The 22,041-nt window shown below is 35.3% G+C and overlaps 1 long non-coding RNA gene across 1 annotated transcript; it reads left to right on the top strand.

Annotated features, from left to right (window-relative positions):
- The first annotated feature begins 15,805 nt into the window (after window positions 1–15,805).
- On the top strand, window positions 15,806–21,499 carry LOC136301723 (uncharacterized). The gene is made up of 4 exons (XR_010723927.1): window positions 15,806–15,901; window positions 19,310–19,426; window positions 19,661–19,763; window positions 21,424–21,499. It is a non-coding gene; the product is annotated as an uncharacterized lncRNA (long non-coding RNA).
- The last annotated feature ends 542 nt before the right edge of the window (window positions 21,500–22,041 follow it).

Genomic DNA, 22,041 nt, shown 5'->3' with positions numbered 1-22,041 from the left:
CAGCAAACTAATATGTGGCATGCACAAAGCACAGGACAAAGGTAATGTTGGAGATTTTGTTAACAGTTCTTCAGTTATAGTTGTCATGAAACTTATTCAAAACTGAATTAAAATTCTTCTTTAGCCACATTCCCTTTGAATGGACCTATTCAGAATACAAGGGATTTTGTGGTGCTTAAAGAGGTCAGTTTATAATGCCTTCTGCCAGCAATAATTGATCTCTTCTCTCTATATATATATGTAACATAAACATAAATATCTTAGAAGATAGTTTTGCATTTATTATGAACACTCCTCATTAGAGAGTAAACATTTTCAAACATCACAAATCCTCACAAGACATTAAGGCTTTGTGATACTTTATGCTATTCTCTTGCTTTTTGATAGTAGCTGAAATAAAGAAAATAGCTTACAGATTTAGCTGTGTGTATAGTTTGAAAGTAACAACTGAAAAATGATGTTCATAATCTGAATTGCAATGAAACCAATTATCTGTACCATGGTGTTTCACTTGGGAATACTCTGAAAGGTTTAGTATTTCTTAAAAGAAATTAAAAACAGCTGTAAAAATACCATAAAACAAAAATAGCAGCTGCAAAAGAGATTAACATTCCTAAATTTCATTTGAACCCGAGATGTTATTTTTCCAACAGAAACATACATATATACTGATTTTAAAAATCTATTCTTTATGAAACTATATCCTTTTAAGAAAAAAAATATGTCTTGTTTGGTTGATTTTTTTTTCATTTCCCCACTTCTTGATGTTACCTATGAATTTCATGAACATTTTTCCCCTCTGCCTAGGAATTCTGTATTACAATTTCTTCTCTAATTGTCAAAGAAAAGCTGCAATTGTTGAATCTTGAGGAATGATTTAAATATAACCCATTAAGAATTAAAGATCTGCCTAATAAACAATTTATGGCAATCCTTACACTTTTGTTACTTACAGCTGTCAAACAGCTTTCAAACTGAACCCAAATCACCCTGTGCCAGTTTTAAAATTTTATATAGCGTCTGTTTTCCAATTAAGCAGCCAGTCTTAGATGAAACCTTTCCTAATCTTTTTCATATATATAATAAAACAAAATGTAATTTCTATAGCAGAACTGGAGGTGCTGACAGTATAAAACAGTTTATTTTGCAGTCTTGGTCAAAACATATGGCAGCAACTTTTCTAGACTTCTGCCAGATGGCGGGCTTTAATCGATTTTGTCTGTTGTGCCATATGTTAATTCTCTGTGAAAAGTGTTTCTTCAAACTCAATTAAAAAAATAATGACTTTCATTTTCTTACTGAGCAACTAATGCTAAAACTGTCATTTAGATATGTCTATTGAAGTTTGAAAAGTTTTTGAAAGCCCCAAGATATTTACACAACAGGTAAAATTGATTCTAATGGCCTTGAAAGCTGTGATTGTTATTCATCAACTAGTGTATCATTTCATGTGAGTCTGAATAAATGTACCTTTATGATAATATTCCTTATCTTGCATTTCTGTTTTTCTTGTGGCTTTTTTTTAACTAATTATAGTGTTTCATTCTGTAAATTAGAGTAATTTTGAACACCAAAAGACTCCAGAGAAAAATCTCAGATCATCAACACTAAACTCATTACTCCAAACTATAAACACATTAAACTAGAAAAAGAGAACAACATCTATCTCTACATCTCAGTAAAGATACTGTTTGATGCAATAGCTGTTATAAACTTTAACTAATGGTCTACCCAACACATTTTGGTGTACTTCTTACATCTCCCATATTAAAATACTGTATTTTATGTGACTATATTACATTTAATAAATGTTTAAAAAAAGGCCAGTCTCCAAGGTTATTTTAACAGGCAATTTTTGCTATGCTAGAATAAGAAATTTTCTCCCTACCCAATAAATAATGAGAGATTAAATTTTGATAAAGGTGATTCCTGATGGGCAAACATAGTGGACACAAAATCTTTAAAGTCTACTAAAATTCTAGCAGTTATTTTTTCTATGTATTTTAATGAAAAGGTTAATAGTATGGATGCTTTAATAAATGCATTTTTTTTAAAATCTGTGAGTTAATGGAAAATATAGTAAATGTTTATAAATTTTGGTCTCTTTTTTCTTCCATTGTTCTTTTGTTATACATATTATTTGTGACACAGGCTTAGATTTTGAACTAAAATAGGATGTGTGCATAACAGAAATCAAATGAAAGGAACTAGTCCCCAGAGAAATATGCAATCCTTTTGTAGAACCTAGCTTTAATGTAGACCAGTACTTAGCATATTCACAACTTATAACGTATGAAATGGGTATATGTTGAAACAAAATATCAACCAGATCTATTCTCCTTACCATGTTTATTTTATGACTACTTTCTTTTGAAATAGAGCAGGGTTATGATAATATGTAAGTAGACTAAATAGGTTGTGTTTTCTCCAGCAATAATCCCACACGAGTACAAGGCTGAAACACTGTGTTTTTCCAATACAATTCCAGCAAGGGCAAATTACAGCCTTACCTGATGGCTGATATCTTTTATAGTACAGCTGTGACATATTTTATGCATCACAAAGAATGATCAAACATTTCTCTGGAACCTTTTTGTCATGGAATGTGGCCCCATGTCCCATGTATGCCTTTACTTTGGCCTATAACACACCTAAATATGAAATTAGATCTTTGTTACCAATTGGTAATTATTTTGTAATCAGGATTCATTTAGAAACAGAGTAAAATCTTTATTTTGTGTTATATTTAAAATTTATTGGGTTTTAGTATATGATAATGATTGTTTGGAATATATTTAAGATAAGTAGTGTACGTACCTCATAATAAAAATACCACAGTAGGCAATTAATTAATTTTAAATGGACCATATGCTTATATTTTGGAAAATAAATTGGAGTACAGCTTGGATGTCTGAGGATTTTGAAATGTAGTGGTTAATATCTTAAAGATTCTTACTTACAAAATTATGTTGATGTATTTGACACAAAACCTCTTAGCAGTTTAACTATCCTGAGTTCTTTGTATGTTAAGTGTTTTAAAAGCAAAGTTCAAACAGAGATTTAGCTTCTAATGCAATATACATTCCTGAGTAAGGATAGTGCTCGTTCCTGGTCACTGAGTTGGTTCCCCACACACAGGCTTCAACTGTCATTTGAGAGACCTAAGGTACCCAGTAAGATGGATTGTAAAAGTGGTAGTTGCCTTGCCTCTGCGGAAGGGAAGTGGGAAGCTTACAAGAAGGCTTCTTAACAATGATGGTTATTTAGCAACTAGTTCAAAACCTGCATGGGAGGCAAGCCATAACAACACATGGCCTTCTTGACAAGGGAAAGAAGTCTGTTGTTCATATTAACTGTGCTTTAAAGTAAACTTCTCTTACGCAATTTGGGTTTAGTTATAAATGGAAAGGGGCAGACATCAATATTTATGGCCATTAAGCATCAGTTTTGAGGGGAATAAATCACTATTACAGTAATAGAGGAATTTGATCCAGGCAGAAGTCAGGAGGAGACCTCTCATCGTTTCACCAAGAAAAGCTTGTGGGTTTGCTTTTCTGTTTTGGGATTTTTGATTCCATGACTCAAATGCTTTTGACTATGCATCTCATTGACACACTTGGAGCACTACAAGAGATCTGCTAGGAAGACCTCTGTTGTTGAAAGAATAGAAGGCAACAGGAACTGACTCGGCCCACAGCTAGTCCATTAGAAACCTAGATATTACTTTGGAAAGCACTATAATAAACAATAGAATAGTAACATGAAATAGAAAATATTACCAAACTGTGCTCTTAAGGGCATCAATCTTCTAACACGGAGAAATTAGATAAGAGGCAGTCATAGATTCACATCTGCAGGATAATCAAGATGGGGTTTTTTATCAGTTAATGCCTTACGCAGTCTTCAACAGGTGATAAATGTTAGCCTTATATATTTTTGTCTCTTATGTATTCCAGTGTCTATATATCTTTTTCTGCTGCTTCAAAAGGTGGGGACTGAGTGTCCTTTATTTACAATGCCTTTTGCACCTTGCACAGGTAAGTAGCTGCCAGTCAGACAACATATTCATCTGCAAATTTCTATTTCTTTCTTCACTTTAGAATGACTTTTCTCTACATCCTTACATATGTTATTTTGGCCACAATCTGTAAACAAAACTCTTTTTTTTTTTTTCTCAGCAGTAGCACTGAGAAAACATAGTTTTTAAGTGGAATGAATCATGAGCTTCATTTTTCTTTGAAACACCTGAAGAAAAGAGAAGGTACTTTAAATAGTGAGGTTTAGAAAATGGAGGCAGTATTAGAAGGGAAAAAATAGAAACTGGACAAAAAATAGATAAAAAAGGAAGAAAAAATTGTATATTCTGATTTTTTCTTTTCATAATCTCCTTTTAAAATATTGCTCAATGATAATGCTTTTCCTATTGCAGGAATGAAGTGCACTATTTGCCAAAGTGACCAAAAAATCCTGTTTATGGGTAGAAGAAAAAACCAAACTAAGAACTTTCGTGGGAAATTTCCTGAGTGGAAAGTTATAATTAAATTCTAAGATCCTTTTTTCTGGGTCTCACAATCTAACATATAAGAGCAGATGAATTGAGAGCTATCCCATCCTACTTAATAGAACCTTTCAAGTCCAATAAGAAAAAAGCAGAAAATATCTGAAGAAAGAAAAATGCTTTTCCTATACCATTGTCAAGGTTAGATTCAAACCACTGAGATGTCAACAGTAAGATTTTTATTGACTTCTATGAGTTTCCTTGCTTCTGTGTGGAAAAGGAGAGCAGGCTATGCTTACAACACTTGGGTTACTTTTAGAATTCAGTGGAGGCACCTAATCTTAGGTGCACACTGTACAGCACAGTAACTTTGGGTAGAGGACCTTAGCTAAGGGATGGCCTAAAGTCATGTATGTAAAGAAATAGAAAATATTCAAATCTTACCAAAGCCATTAAGTATTTTCAATTTAGACCTTTCTGCAACAAGCTCTGAGTACTTCCTTTTTTTTTTTTTTTTTTTTTTTTTTTTTTTTTTTAAATATATTTGGGGTCCTGGTTTGGGTTTTACAGAATTGGCAACTTAGTGGCCATTCCTACAATCAGCAACAAGAAATTCTTTAAGGAGAAGATATGGAAAATGTCAGGGTAGAGGCCTGTTTTTATTTACTTCTAAACAGTTGGTCTATACCCGTCAAACCTAATATAGATTACATGGTGCATGAGAAAGAAAAAAATCATGCTCTGGTAATTTTTAAAAACTGAACTAAATTTTCCTCCTCTCCTCTCCTCTCCTCTCCTCTCCTCTCCTCTCCTCTCCTCTCCTCTCCTCTCCTCTCCTCTCCTCTCCTCTCCTCTCCTCTCCTCTCCTCTCCTCTCCTCTCCTCTCCTCTCCTCTCCTCTCCTCTCCTCTCCTCTCCTCTCCTCTCCTCTCCTCTCCTCTCCTCTCCTCTCCTCTCCTCTCCTCTCCTCTCCTCTCCTCTCCTCTCCTCTCCTCTCCTCTCCTCTCCTCTCCTCTCCTCTCCTCTTCTCTCCTCTCCTCATTTTCAAGTGCCAATAGCCCTGAAAGCATTTCTAGTTCATCACAGTTCTGGCTTGCCATATATTTATTTATGACCTTTATCAACAACAGATGAGCAATTTTACATAAATTGCATGGTGATCATGTGGCATTGGTAACTATCCACTAGAGATTGGGAAGGGAATATCGGACAACTTCTCATCTAAAACAGAATTAGAAAACAGGTTTATAGTGGTATACCAAGACAAAGTTGTAAATGTACTTTGGTTAAAATATATACCTGCAGTACTATCTTAATTAATGGAGAATCTGAGGGTTCAGTTAATTTAACAATCAAATACATAGAGGATTTTTTACACAGAAAGTATATACTAATATTTCTATACTTCATTAATATAGGATGCATATTTCAGCTGGAAAATCTCTCACAGAAGCTGAGCAATCAGCCTCTCTGGGTATGGTATAGTAATGTACTAGCTTGTGTGTATGAGGTCTTATTATAGAGATGTCAGTTTTAGTTTGAAACATAAACATATTTTTATTTATACATTAGTGCTTATAGTGATCAATGACCATCTGTGCAGTATATTAGAATTTGGTTTTGATCAGTAGAAAGCAATTATTCATAAAACTCAAAACAGAAGGCAAAGTTGTGAAAGAAAGGAGAAGAATTATGTCTCTCTTACAGGGAAGGTAATTTTAATATAGACGAGATTGGCCCAAGTCCTGCAGTTTGGATTGATAGATTATCTAGCAGAACTATCATTTCAATAATCTCAATGACAGCGTAGCAGTGGATACTTGGTACAATATTATAAATTAAATTTACTGCAAATGTCATTGAAGAGAATATAGAAAGAAATCTGTCATTTGTATTTTTAGAAGTTAAGATAGGGAAAAATTTAAGATTCTTTGACAAAACATAACAAAAATTATCTACATGAGATAGTTATACTACCAGTTGTCTACAAGATTTCTTTCATCACTCCTGTGCTCATTAGGACACTTGAATTATCCTAATATTTATGTGATCAGAGAAGGATGATGTTTTTTTAAACACAGATGTATTATATATATTCTATATTCTGGATTTAAGACTATCCAATGTCCATATTTCAGAAACACTTTTTTTCAGAAAGTATGATCTGACTAATTACAGTCTACTTATGCAACTGTAAGCTAAATGGGAATTGGAAAATAAATATTCACCTCCACATACAGTTATATGTTGTTCTGAAACTGATGTTTGCATCTTAGATACCAGGTTGGTTGTATAAAAATTCTGTAATACAGGGGACTAAGGAACAATAATTAATATATTCTTTCAGTTTACAGTTTTTGTAGCCTCATTTTATCCCTTTCTTCCCATTCCATCAAAAGGTCATAAATAATGTAATGTAAGAGCTTTAAGTAAAATTACAAAATGCTTGAATTTGCAGGTACCTGAAAATAGTTTGTAACACACTGGAGCTAATTCTCTTTGAAGTTAGAATTCATAAGTTGAGATGTACTTTCTCCCCTAAGGGAATTTCTTGGAAATTATCTTTGAAAGCAAAAATCTGCCATTAATATAAAGTGCAATTAATGCAAAGGAGCTTAGTTGTTGGGTTTTGTAGTGTTGTTATTTGTTTGGTTTGGGGTCTTTTTTAATGCATGCTGAAATCAAACAAATGGACATAAAAGTAGACTATATTGCAATTTAACCTTCATTATGTCATATCTTAATGTCCAAAAAATGTATCTACATATTTTCAGATGAATCAGCAAGCTGAAAAATATAAGAGATCCAATTAATATTAATTATGCTAGTTTTAACTTATAATTGAAATGAAAAATTGAATTGTTCTAAGCAATGTCCAATGCAAATATATTCCTACAGAGAGGATACCAGGTGGGTCTCAAGAGACCTCAGTTCTATTTTAAGCCTGCTACTGGCTTACTTTGACACTATTCGAAAATCACTTTACATCATTTTGCATAATTTTCTCCACCTAAATAATGACAACTTGCACAAAGTACTTTGGAAACATATACTTCCATAAAGTGTAGATGAATACTGTTGAATGCATGGTCATTACTTGTAATATAAATAATTTATAAAATTATGAAAAATTATTCAACATCTAGGTTACTATGAGATTGTTGGTACTGATCTGCTTAATTTCTATTTCTTTTGTAGCTTTACAATAAACATTTGCATGGCTGAACAGATGCCCTCCCCTGACTCTTAAGACAAAGGAAATAAGAACAAAATTGCACATAACTGTATTTCTCCTTATTTCTGTCTTTTAATTCCATTTTCCTCCTACTTCCTTCCCAGTCAGGAAAGGTCAAGGTCCTTTCCCACTACTCAGCACTGGTGAGACCACACAATGGAATGCTGAGTCTAGTTCTGGGCTCCTCAGATCAAGAGAGATATGGATATACCGAAGAGAGCATGTAGTGGTGTGTTTTGGGGTTTTCCCAGTTTTCTATTTGCAACTGTTTGTTTTATACTGTTTTAAAACGGTCTTTCCCATGCACCCCATGTTTTACCCCATTATGGTTTACCCCAGTCATTGTTATTAATCAATCTTCATTTATGTGACACCTGGGTCCTGTCTATCACTCCACAGCCTCGCCCTGATCTCTAGAAAGTTCTGGTGAGGACACCGAGCAGTTGGTGGGGTCCAGGTTCTCCTTCCCCCTTTGTTCCTTGATTTGTTCTATGGGTTGCCCTTTAGGTTTGGGGTCACTCCCTTCCCATTCTGGATTGGTTCCAAGTTGTATCCTCCTCACTCCCCCACCCCCATATTTAAGGTGAAACCCACGAGTGCGGTGGGCTTCAGTGGGCTGACTCTTGGGTGAAAGGAAGTTGCGTGGATTTAATAAAACCCAGTTGAAGTTCCCCACCGGAGTTCCATCCTTTATTTCTCGCGTTGTTCACCCTTCTGCTAAGGCAAGGACCCAAAAATCGGAACTGTATTCCACAATACAGGACTGCACCTTTTTGTGAGGCCTGTGCCAGAGCTAGCCAGGAAGTGCGGGCGAAAGCCCTGAGAGAAGCACCGTGCCATCGCAAGAGCCCAACAAAGGACCACAAAAATGATCCAGGCACTGGGGCATCTCTCAGAGGTAAATCTCAAAGACCTGAGACTGTTGAGTCTGGAAAAGAAGGTACTCAGGAGACATCTCATCAAATGTGTAACCTAAAGGTGTGATGAGGGACGAGGGCAAAGAGGACAGAACAAGGACCAGTGGTCAAAAACTGAGGTAGGAAGCTTCATTTGAAGATCAGAAAACATTGTTTTTCTCTTAGGATAACCAAGCACCACCACATTCAGGTGTGTCACACTCATTACTCAGGGAGCTTTATTGTCTATTCTTGATGACTCTGGATGTGTTCTTTGGTAATGTATTCTAGGTGGTCTTGCTTGAGCAGGGTTTTGGGACAAGATCACTCCTAGAGGTCCTTTCCAATATCAACCATTCTATGATTCTGTGATTTTGGACATTTCAGTAATTTTTTCATTCAAACATTTTAACATTTATATTTTTTCCTGATGTATTCCCTTTACACCAAAAGCACATTTCCCCAACTATTTCATATCCTAAAAATTTGATTACACTTGTATAAACACTTACTAAACACATATTTTGTGTTGTCTGTAATTCATGAAGGAAAGCTGGATCAAAAGAATGTCTCTTAATTCCAGAATATGCCTGCACTTGTAATACAAAGTGAGTGTATTTATTGCATGTATAGTAATTAAGCTGTTGTGGAAAATATCATACCAATTATTTTAAATATTCCAAGAGGATTGTATAACATGAAATTAATCTGCTTCTGCTGTAACATATGAAATAATTAAGAAGAAAACCAATGGAAGCAGCAAGATTCTGCTATCACATTGAGAAATTCAAATGTTTTGATTCTATCTATCTATCTATCTATCTATCTATCTATCTATCTATCTATCTATCTATCCATCTTTCCACGTTCTGTTGATTTCCATGTTTTTCTTCTTCTCTTAGTTATCCCTTCCTGATAGACAAGAAGCTGGTAAGACCTTCCTTGTCACCAATAGGTGCACAGTCTATTTCCATTTGTCTGGATAATTGAAACAAGTGTGTCAAAATGGGAGAGAAAATCTGTCACTACCATAAAGATGTATAGGATGATAATTCAAGACAGCTTGCATTGTCTGCCATCTTTGAGCCAAAGCTCATATTTACCATTGAGAAAATAAAGATTATTATTTCTATACATAGGGTTATTTTCCTTCACATTTCTTTGGAGTTATTCTTTAATTCTCTTTAAATATTTTTAATAATGTCCTGGGTTGAAGTATATTCTATCACCATCTTCATGAACTGTTGAAACCAGGTGAGGTAGGGCTCCCTGCCTCCTCCACTCTGGCTTATCTTCTGTTAATGGGCCATCAGCACCTTTGCCACACGACTCACAGATAACCCCCTCCTGGACTATCTCCTGTTAATGGGCCCATCAGGACTTAGCACATGACTCACCATCCCATTGTGAGATGCTCCACCCACAGGGAGGAACCAAGCATTCTAGCCTGGATATAAACTGAGACTCTGAATACCAGAGGGGCCCTGACCCACTGGATTCCCAGAGGACCTGAGCTACCTGACCTTTCTACAGGATCACTGCTTCAGGAAGACCACCTCATCTGGACTGCTTCCATCACTCTGCTCAGGTTGTATGCTGACTCTGTCAGTGGTCTTTTGTATTATTGCATCTATTTTATTTTACTTTCTTTCCTTTTCTTCCTATTAAATTGTATCTCTGACTTGGAACCTCTCATTTGTTTTGCTTTCAAACTGCTACAAATAATTATTTTAATTTCCAAAACAGTATTTATACAATTACAGTAATAATTAGACTTGCAATCCTTCGGGGAATCTACCATAAAGGAAAACATTAAAAAGTAAAGATTTCTGAATGCCCCTAGGATGAACATTGTCTTTGAAACACCCCTCATTTTAAGACCATTGAGTACATCTGGCTGAACAATTATGTCATACCCTTGTCTGCCTACGTAGCCAAAGCAACATTCAAATACACAGAAAAAACATTTAGCACTTTAGCCTGTACAAAACAGAGCTTGAGACTAATGTCATGTATGGAGTTTTTTAGAAACTCTTATTTATATGACTGTTTGCAATTGTTGACTTCCTTAGTTATTAGAGAAAAAAAATGCTATGTTGATTATAGCAAGAATTTGCTTTGTATCAGTTGTTTGTTTGGTTTTTTTGGGTTTTTTTTTTACACATTTCAGTATGGTTCATCAAAGTATGAAATGACCATGATTTATTGCAGAGAGCAATTTCCAGCTGAGACAAAGTTATTGGAACTCCTACTGGCTCAGCTGGAAGGAGGGAATTTTCTTGGAGGACATTGTGGAGTAAATAAGTACAGACTCTAAGTGACCTACTTTCAGTTACAACCACAGTAATATGCAGAACGTATGTGCATACTAAATCTAATCACCAGTAGAGATATGGCTAATGAGTTACATTTCCTGTGATATTCAACCTCCATATGGCAGGTACAATATTTATCACACCATATGCTTGATACCACAGACAACAGTACATTCTGTAAACATGATTATGACACCTTTTCATTGGTTCAAGAAGTGGCATTCAAACAGAAACTGTTTCAAGCTTCTGCCAAGATGGAATAGCTGAGAGGAAGTCAGTAAAGTATTACCAGAGGTTTCCTCAGCAGGAATGTTTTTCTCCAAGGAGACCTCAGTATCAAAATAAATAACAAGTCATCATGGCTAAAATACCTCACATGATTTCACAATGGTGAATATTATAATTTTTACTTGAAGATTTTATTTTCAGATTAATGTTTCTCTATTACACCTGCTATCCTCAGCAGACATCCATAAACTGTAACAAAAGTATTGATATCTAACCCATATGGAGGTACTTATGTGCAGGCGTCATGTGGAACTGAATCAAACTTTTCATGGGGATTCAGTGGCCTAAACACAGGCTCCTAGTGCCATTAGCAAGACAAATAGTCTCCAAGTCATCAGCATGTAGCTGTCACGTGACGTACAGAATCTTAACTTTCCTGATCGGGCAAGCAAATTTTGTCCTTACTGTTTTATACAGCTGAGATTACAAGAGTTCTTGGATGTCACAAATATAGGAAAATAACTTCTGCCTTTATGTTCTCTGCCCTAACTGCTCAACAGTCTGACCTATTTTTTTTTTTGCCAAAATGCTAGTAATTACATATAGTTTACATATAACTCATTATCTACATACTGACATAATGTTGGTTTTGTAAACATTATTCAGATTGTACCCAAATATCTACAAAAATATTATTATGTGTAGATTACCTATGCACAAAATATTTTTCCCATATTAAAAAATATTTTAAGTGCTGAAAGGACCAATAATTCTCCCATAAATTTTGGAAAACATTAGTTTGGTTTTTTTTTCATTTACAAAAAGACTAGGATCTATCTTCAGAGATCATTATGAAACTGCAAGAATACAATCAAGAAAAATAAAATAATTTAAGGAAATATTGAAAATATTAATCAACTTTTTTAAAAAACAAACAGATTATTTTTAGTAGGAGTAATCATAAGAAGAAGAATTCACACATAAAAATTAGTTATTGCTAACTTCATGAAAATAATGCCTATTATAAAAGGCAATAATTATTATAAAAGAAAATTACTTTTAGAAAAATACATAGCTATCAAAAAAAGGGATTTTCAAATCAAACAAAATTAAAATTTAAATTGCTACTCTTTTTTAAAATATGTCGTGTACAAAATAACATTTTCTTTAATTACTTATCCAACCATCTTCTTAAAGATCTAATATGAAAGCCTTGAGTAGGGACTTCAAAAAAGCATATCTCTATTTTTCATTCCTTAAATATCCAGAGAAGAACAATTCAATTCTTGCTACCAAATATCCTAGCCAACTGTGTCCAATGCACAAGCCTATCCCTCCCTCCAAATGTTTGAATTATGCTTAAAGGAGCTTGTTGCAATTATGTATATATACAATGTCCTCTAAGTATCAGCATTCTTTGTACATAAGTTGTCCTTCAATTTTATCTTTATTTGGCAATAGAAATGTTTTAATTGTTAATTTGTGATTTTTTTTTCTTCATATCCTAGATGTTTATCACAGGAAATAGCTCTGGAAGCAAGAAACCATTTTTCTTGGAAGAAACTATTTACCTTGACAAGGATTACAATAAGGCTTTCCTTTGTGTTTGGAGGATGATATTGTTGGGGATTTTTTCTTGTTGTCAAAAAGAAAATAAACCAAACCAAGGTAAAACATGGTAAGCTAAACAGAAACATGACTTTAAAAACTAATTAACCTGGATTTTCTGAAGAGTATTGTTGTTAGGCTTTAGGTGTATTAACAGGCATTAAGCACACAGATAGCAAGGACTTGGGCTTGCTCCAAGTGGTCTCAGTCCCAGCTGCTATGCAAATAGGTTTTAATTGCTAGAGAGGAGAGTACCTGGTAGTGTCAGGCTGGAGGAGTACTTCAGAAACAGCTTTGGAAAACTGGCTTTGAATTTCAGTGTCACATTTGGTAAATTAGGATGTCATTATTCACATTCGGCCTTCTGAAAACCAGCTGTAAAATCAGGCAGTTTTACTCAGCAGGCAATGTACAAGAGGATCTTCACGATCCATCTTGTGATTTCTACCTCTCTCCATTAGAGAGAGAATCAAGATAAGTGACAAGATGCAAAATTCTTAGCTGGTGAAAGTGAGCTGATTTAAAGGCTGCTGATAAATAACCAGAAATTGAAGAATTGAATTTAACCTGAAAAAGGAGGTAAGATAAAAGTGAACTAAAATAATTAAGTATTAAGGAAGATGGGGAAAAAAAAGAGCATGAAATAAGGTATAAAATATGGCAGAAGAGAGGCTAAACTGGAAAAAAAAAAGCATTCTGTAGTTTTTAATGGGAAAGAATCATAGAATGTTAATTCAAAACCCCAGAGGTGTTTGGAAAACCTTGAGAAACTATAAATCAAAGTATGAGGAGAAGATGGAAAGCAGGAAAAGGTATAAAGGTAAGTTTGGTTTTGTTTGACGTTCATGTTGAAATTTCCCACTTTTTTTTTCCCAATCAGATTTAGTACATGGGATTTGATTTTAAATTTTTTAAAAAGACATGAAAAGTACAGGAATTGTAATTTTTTTGCATGCTCTGATAGCAACCACTGTGTATATAAGCTAGCACAAAAAACAACACTACCAAAAAAATGACAGCAACAAAACCCAACAAAAAAACTAATTATGAGGATGACATAAGTAGACAATAATAAAGAGAATGCTCCAATATTTCAGTATAGCTTTTAAGGCCATTTCATTGGTTCCAATGATAATACAATGGTTTTAGTGCAGTGGCCAAATTTCTTATTATGTGCTGCATTAACTAGGCATATGGAGTAAGTTAAGAATGAAGTGGTAAATTTACTTTTGTTGGTTTAATCCAGACCTTTAATTTCACTGTTTTACATTTAATAAAATACATTATCAAATAGAAGTGTGACATCTCCTTATGAAAAATGTTTTATCTACATAAAGGCAAATTAAATAGCAGGTGGTGGATTTAGCAGAACCTATGTCAACTGTCATTCTATACCATGGAAAGAAATTTTCTCATTGTTGGTTAGAGAATATCACAAAGCATCAAATGCAAGGCTAAGTTAATCATTCCTCCCAGAACTCATAATTACTTATCCAGCAAAAGATTTCATTACAGTGCATCTGGGCTGGGATGAAGCCCTGTACGGAAAAAATGAACACATTAAATCTGATTATATGTGAATATTTGAAAATTATATGTACCTTCAAAAATGTATTCTTACTAAATATTTGTGCAACAGCTTCCATATTTTATCCTGTTGATGCAGGCAAGAAGGTAAACTCATTACTGCTAAACAAAATCTCCTGGCACACTATATCAAGTATACCATAAAAATACACCTGAAATTCTGCAAACTGGGTGCCCCACAATAGTTTTCTATCAAGCTACCCTGACTCCAATGAAATTGTAATAGTTTTTTTCTCCAACCCAACTGTCTGAATTATAATCAGCATAGAAGTTCTAAGGGTTTGCAGTTTGAACAGTATCGGAATCTGACAACACATTATAAAATAAAACTTTATTGGGACAGCAGAAAAGAAAAGAAAAGAAAACAGCATGCCCGCAAGGCAACTCTCACGATCCCTGATAGCAAACACAAAATCATAACTGATATCCTGTCTATGGTGGAGTGCCAGGGACACTTGGAGTCCAGGTCATCTGGCCACAACAGCCAACCATGCAAATATCTTTTGAATCTGAGTAAGATTTGCAGCACCCCTTGGTTCCACCACCCCTTAGTTCCACCAGTAGGACTGAGATTTGGGAGAACTGTACATGAGGTGAATAACATGGGTGACATCCTGCCTACAATGCCTACCTCGGTCAAGGGCATGGTGTCATCACACTGTGCTGTGCAGCCAATAGTAGTCAAGAGGCAGACCATCAGAGTCTTAAAAAGAAATGTATATTTGGTAATTATAATACATAGATCAGTTTGTACTCAAGATGAGCTTTAAATTAATGAATTCTTACTCCAGGATATGTCAAAATGCAGCACAACAATTAAAACCACACAACTATATTTAATGCATAATTCTGAAGTAGCCATATGTCCTAAACCCCAGATTTTTAAAGTATCTCATAACCTCTAGGTACAAAAGGCACACCTAATAGGATTTGCAAAAACACCCAGGTGCCTAGCTCTCATTGATTTAATTGAGGTTGAAAGACAGGAATTAAATGCTGAAACAGTGATGATAGAATTCCTTTCAGACTACCTTACATAATTGTCATATACTGGAGAACAGGGAACTAGCTCATACTTGAAAGAATGAATGTTTTAGTCAATTTTATTATGTTACTTAACATAATGTTGCTTAGCTACCAGTAGTAAGTATCTCAGAAAATCCAGGTTCAGGGAGCTTCACCATTTTTTCCTTTCGAACAAACATCCAGAACATCACAAACCTCATTGTACATGTCATTTCAGTAGTATGTTTTCGCTACTTTCCAAGTTTCCTTTCATATTTTGTGTGACTTGCAGTTGCAGTGCTAATACAGACTAATGTTTTACCTCTGTGTCACTGATCCATATTTAGAAGGCTATCCTCACCTTGTGTCTCTGAGAAGCACATGAATCAAGAGAGAGCAGATATTGTATTTTACAGATGGAGTTGTCTTCCCCCATTAACAATGTACAGGCGAGTATTTGAACTACAGACCCCAGGACACAGCAAAACCCATGTCTCATTTCAAGTCAAGCCAAGGAGACCATATCACAGGTGAGCAGCTGGGAGTGCTTCTTAGAGCATCAAGGAGCACGATGTTAGCAAAAGCAACATGAAAAACTTACCAAGGCATTTGGAAAGAAGTCTATACACTTCTGTATTTTTTCTTGAAAATTATAAGGGAATGGCTTTCATGAACAATGAGGTTCCCTCCATCAGTGGCTTTCCTTGTCAATTTTCCTCTACTGTGAAGGCAGAGGCATCCTTCCAGAAGAGGTGACCAAGGAAGGTGTGTGACTCAGTGTCATTCTTCACTGCTCAGTAATTTTTTCCTACTCAGTCTGAGTGTGGGTCAGTCACTTTGCAATGAAGATAAAATGACACGTCAGAAAACCAAAAATAGGACTAACGTGAAGGATTTGTCTTTGTGATTTTAAGGAAATTATGAACATCCATTTGGACATTAATTTATGCATTTTAAGCAGTTAATGTAGCTACCCTTCTCTGTTATAAAATTTCTAGCCAAAATGCTTATAAACACTACCCACCCACCAAAAAACCCCAACCTCAAAAAATATGCCCTCCACCTGTACATCTAAAATTCAGCAACTCTTTGGATTATTGCAATATTATCTAACTATGGGAAAAGGAAGTAACTTGAATATCTGCAGAACCATTCTAATCTATCAGTGTCTATTCCAGTTCCTCCTTACCATGGTTATTGCATTTTTGAACTCTGACTGCTGGGTTGGCATTCTTAAGGCTAAGGTATTTTTCTCTTTTTAAAACCACATGATCAGGAACAACAAGGAATAATGAATAACTGGACAAATATTCCTTTATTGTTGTTGCTTTTATTGTTATTTGAGTTGAGGGGTTTTGCTAACCTTATGAATGGTGTAAGAGTGCAGTGTCAAAGCAAACTTTCCTCTGAAAGGTCATTTAGAGGTTAGTCTAAGAAGAAGTTTCTTTGGTTCTCACAAATCCTGTAAGTGGCTAAGGGATCCTGCACTTGAAGGTTGCTCAGAAGTCACATCCCATGGCCTCAGCAGCTTCCCTCTCAACAGTCATAGTGAATTGCAAGAGAGCAACTCCATCTTTTGCCACATCAATTGACAGCTTTGCCAGATTGTATTTGATCACCCAACCCAAAGCCATAAACTTTAAATGATTTTCAGAAGTCATAAGTCCTCAAATGCTGAGTTCTTAAGCTTTTATTTTCTCGCCCCCTTTCCTCCTTACAAAAGGAGCTGACAAATTCTCACACTTCCTGGAGGTCCCTACTCAGTCAGGCCTTCTCTATTCACATTCTCTTATGCGAGCTTTTTCTGAGGATTTTAATTAGAAAATAGGGCTGTAAAGACTCAGTCCTACAAAACCCCATGAACTATTATTTTTACAAGTAATAATAGGTTCACCTATTTTAGGTGGACCTAAGAAAATTTCTTTGCAAGATATTGATTCCTATCTCCTTTCTCCAGCACAGGAGAGGGTAAACCAAGACAGATGAGCAGGAACAGGGTGAAGTCTCTCTTTACAGCAGGGATTTCAGAGCATACCAGCTCTCCTACTTCAAAAGTTCTCATTTCCTATTGCAGAAGGTGAATTTGGCTATTGATCCGCAGAGTGAATTTAATGAATGTAATGGTGGTATCTCAAATTCATTGAAATGTTTTATACTGTATAGCCAGAAGAAAAATCCAGTCATGAGGCTCTAAGATTCTCAGTCAAAAGCTGAGTGAAAATGTCAAAGAAATCTTGATGTGGTGGCAGTTACAGTTAATATCTGCTCTAGACTTCCTGTATTCTTTCAGATGTTTTACTGAATGAACAACTTTTCTTGTAATAGAAGGATATTTCTGGGCTTGTCCCCTGTCTCCCATTTTTCATGCCAAATTTGTGCAAAAGAGTGCAGGGCAACCTCGGAAAAGCATCAGGATTTTCTCTTTTATAGCCTTATGACTATGCCTGCATGGCCAATCAAATCTGCCCAAGAATGTGATTCTGCTTCCACAGAGAAAATATCCTTTGAACCTTGGACTTCACACTAGGGTCACTACGGCCATTCCTTTAATAACTCTCAAAGGTGCCTTATTCCAGTTGTACTTCTTGGTAAATTACTTGGTCTTTCTCAAGAATTTATGTCATTTTGGGGTATCTGTTTTGACACAAAGTGTAACATATTTGTCTGGCTTAAACCCAGCCTCAAGATATTTGAACTCTGAAAGTATTGAACTCCTCAGGATCCTGGTCATTCTTGAAATGTAAATAGAAAACTATGCCAATTTCCAAACCTATGTCTAGTGAAGTTTAGTCCTGATTTGTGAGAATTATTTTCCTGTTTCTATTTTAACAAGTCATACTGTCTAATAAAATGGTAAAACAGACCTGTTGCAGAAAAGGAGTTATCCACCCTTTTCCCTTAAATTCTGCATATCCCTTACAAAGAATTTCCTTTTGATGCATCAGGTTTTGAAAATTTTGTTAATTAAAATTTCACATTGAATTCATCTCCCTCCACAAAAGAAGTAGTAGAGGTATAATAATAATAGCAATAATAATAAGACCACCTCCCCAAATAAACCCACAAAACAACCACAGTTAAAATTAGAAAAAGCAATTAATGTTAAACTGTAAAAGCCTGTAAACTTACCGTGGTCAAGAAGCCAAGAAAAAAACCTGTATTTTCTTTAAGGAAAGCATGTCTTTAGCACTCCAAATGACATGATCCTTTTTCAAAGGTCACTTTGTGGTCAATATTACTTAAGAAATCACAAGATCACTCCAACAGCTCATTATACTCTGGTAACGTGGCAATTCCCATGAGTTCCTTCATGCAATAAAATTCTGGATGGTGAGTCTGTTAGATTTACCATACACACCAATTTCAGACCACCTCTTTGGATTTCCAAGAAGCAGGGCACTGTTTTTGTCATCACCATCAGCCTAACCAAAGTAAGACTCTTCTATACTTCCCTTCCATACTAAGGCAGCTGCTCAGCTCTTTATATTTTCTATTCATATGATCTGCAGATTAGGGTAATTTTGTACTAGGTAGTCATTTTATTGCTCAAATTTTTATGGAAAAAATTTACCTAATTAATTTAAAGCTCTCAGATCATCTGCAAACCAATGGATGAAAATCATTAACATAAATCTGCAGCACTACAGGAAGTGTTCGAAAACTGCCAGCAAATATCCTCCACTATTGTACCTGAATTGTATGGTGAGGAGTATAGTCAAATGTACATGATTTAAAGTCTGCATGAAATCAACCAGGACGTGAAAGACCATCTAGAAAAAAGAAAACTCTGAAGGAAAAGAATTATTTGAATTATGTGAAATGAAAAAAATCCCTGCAAACTGCCTGGAAGAACGGGATATGAATTTCTTTGGTCTTTTTCATAACTTTTCTCCAGACTAGATGATTACCTGTTACCTTACCTATTTTTTATTTTTCAGGTTCATTTCATCTTTAATGAACTTTTAAGTTCATAAAGGCCTTTTTAAGCCTTTTTATAGAAAATCAATTTTCTAAGCATTAAGAACCACCTGCTTCAATTTTTCTGTGGGATAAAGGTAAATATTTTGAAGGCTTCTTTTGGTCCATTTTGTAATGTATGTCTTGCTCTGATTCTCACATTGCTCCTTACTGTTGTTTTGCTCGACCTTGTCCTTTTTCAAATCTTAAACCTGGCTCTATCCAAACACTGATTTTTTTGAGCTCCTTCATTCCTTCCTCCATTCCTTCCTCCATCACATCCCTTCCTCAGCCCTGGCTTCAAGCATATTTTTCCTGTCATCTGTTTTCAGATCATCACAATTTGGACTCATTCCCTGGATCTACAGGGTTTTCCTGTAAGAACTGAGAACCTCTTCAGTTAATTCCTGTATGATCTAACTATACAGAAGTTTGGTAAGGCAATGCTATGCTTTTTTTCTTCATGAACTATATGAAGTATGATTGCTGACCCAAACATCTGCTCTATGATTTTAGTTCTGTCTGAAAAAACTCCAACTCCATATGAAACAGCAGTCCTTCCAGTGTGTTTCATACTGTAAATACCTGTGCCCAGATTGTAAAATTTCAAAACTTTGGGCTGTCTGCACAGCAGCTAGAGGATTTGGTGATTGCAACACAGTGTTACACCTGAGTTAGCTTTATACTAGGTACTGAAAATAGCAATAGCAAAAGCATGGTCTTCAACATCTGGAGGTGAATGTCCATGAGAAATCCCTTACATTTACTTGAGGGACTGAGTCATGCTGTCTCTTACGGGCAATTAGAGCCCAGACTACTGGACTGAAGCCAGAGAAGGTAGCTGCTTAAATTTTACCTCAGAATTCCAAAGTGGGCATAGCCTAGGAAAGAATTACAAACTGTTATTAAATCAAAGTCATAGTTAATGATCACGAGTAGTTCATTATGACAGTAAAATACACTGAAAGTAAAAAACAATAAATATATTCCAAGATGTTGAGTAAATGCATCTAAGGTCACATAAAATTAAATTATATTCTATTATTTGAGAAATACTCTGTGGTCATTGAATTAATGAGTATTGCAACAAACCCCTGTAAAGAGACAAAATTAATTACTCATTCAGGCCTCCCTGCCGTTTTGTAACAGATTCTTAACTATATAAATTTAAAGTTTTCTGGAAACCTTCCCCTTCCCCTTCTCTCCTCCCTTTTCTCTCCCGTTTTCCCTTTTCCCTTTTCTCTTTTCTCTCACTCTTTCTACTTCCTTCCTTGGTTAGAAATTGCATCCAGGTATGAAAATCCTACACTTACAAAGAATCCTAAGCTTGTTTATACATGGAAAGACCAAAAGACCAAGCACATTCTAAAATCAGGGTTTTGGTGTTTTTTTGGTTTTGTTTTTTTTGTTTGGGTTTTTTTGTTTGTTTGTTTGTTTGTTTGTTTGTTTGTTTGTTTTCTCAACACTTTCAGTGCTTCATACCACAAGTTAATCAGGAAGAGTTTTGTTCTCCCCCACACAGTGAAATTTGGATTCCCATTGCTTCAGTACTCATTAGGAAAGAAAATCAGAGAAACATGATAAATAATATTATCTTTTACACTAATAAAGCTAGTTGATTTTTCTTTTCTGATGACAGTGTTTGGCTTTTTCTACCCATCACATAAAAAGTATTATTCAAAGAGAATGAATATTTATTTAAAATAATAGGACAAAAATTGTATGTTTATTTGCAGAGCAGTATTTCTTTCCCTAGTCATGCATTGACATCAATAATCATTAACTGTGCTTAGTTTCTGTTAGTTTAGGACTTGGTTTTATGAAGCTGAAAACTTCTCTCATTAAAGGGATGAAAACAAAAGGACAGCAATTTACAAAAACATCCAGATGCTTATGATTAATAAACATTTCCAGTACAATTTATAATAACTGTTAACTTCAGGCATTATACAGAATCATAGACTCACAAAATCATAGAATAGTTTGGGTTGGAAGGGGCAGTTCATCGACTCCAACCCCTCTTCTGTGGGTAGCAACATCTTCAACTAGATCAGATTGCTCAGAACCCCATCCAATCTTATTTGATTGTTTCCAGGAACAGGGCATGTATCACCACTCCAGGGAACCTGTTCCAGTGTTTCAGCAACCTCATTGTGAAAAGTCTCTTCCCTATGCCAAGTTTGAACAGTGTCAAGAGTTGCTGTGTATAGAGGACTTTTTTGCACTCTTCACTTCACCAGTTTCCCAAAGGTTTGTCATGGGAACAATACTTCACATGTCCTTCTCCATAAATGAAGTAACTCATGCATATGTAAATATAATCCTCCACCACTTAGTTATGGAGCCTGTCAAAGGGTTTTTCAGGCCACTATTTTCCCTGTTATCCACATTGTATTCACATATTACCCTGTTTAATAAGCAAAGGTCATCAAATATAAGAAAAGAACATTATCCCAACCCTGCTGAGCAAAACAAGCATCTCTCAAGCCATATTCTAGCTCTTGAAACTGTAGTTAGCTGGGGAATTTTATGCACTTGAGCAGTTCAAAATTTCATTGAGATTGATCCTCAGTTGTTACAGAAAAACTTCCAAGAATTGCTTCCAATCACAGCTCTTTAACCTGACTTTGCATCTCTACCAAGCTCCTGAGAGCAATCAACTCTGATTAATGTTAGTGAATCAAAGCTTGAGATGTCTCATATTTTAACCCCA

This window comes from Chamaea fasciata, unplaced genomic scaffold, assembly GCF_029207755.1.
Source record: "Chamaea fasciata isolate MVZ Bird 193981 ecotype frontalis unplaced genomic scaffold, bChaFas1.0.hap1 SCAF_1, whole genome shotgun sequence".
NCBI lineage: Eukaryota > Metazoa > Chordata > Aves > Passeriformes > Sylviidae > Chamaea > Chamaea fasciata.
Note: the sequence above shows the minus strand (reverse complement) of the source record. Positions and strands in the feature narration are given on the sequence as shown.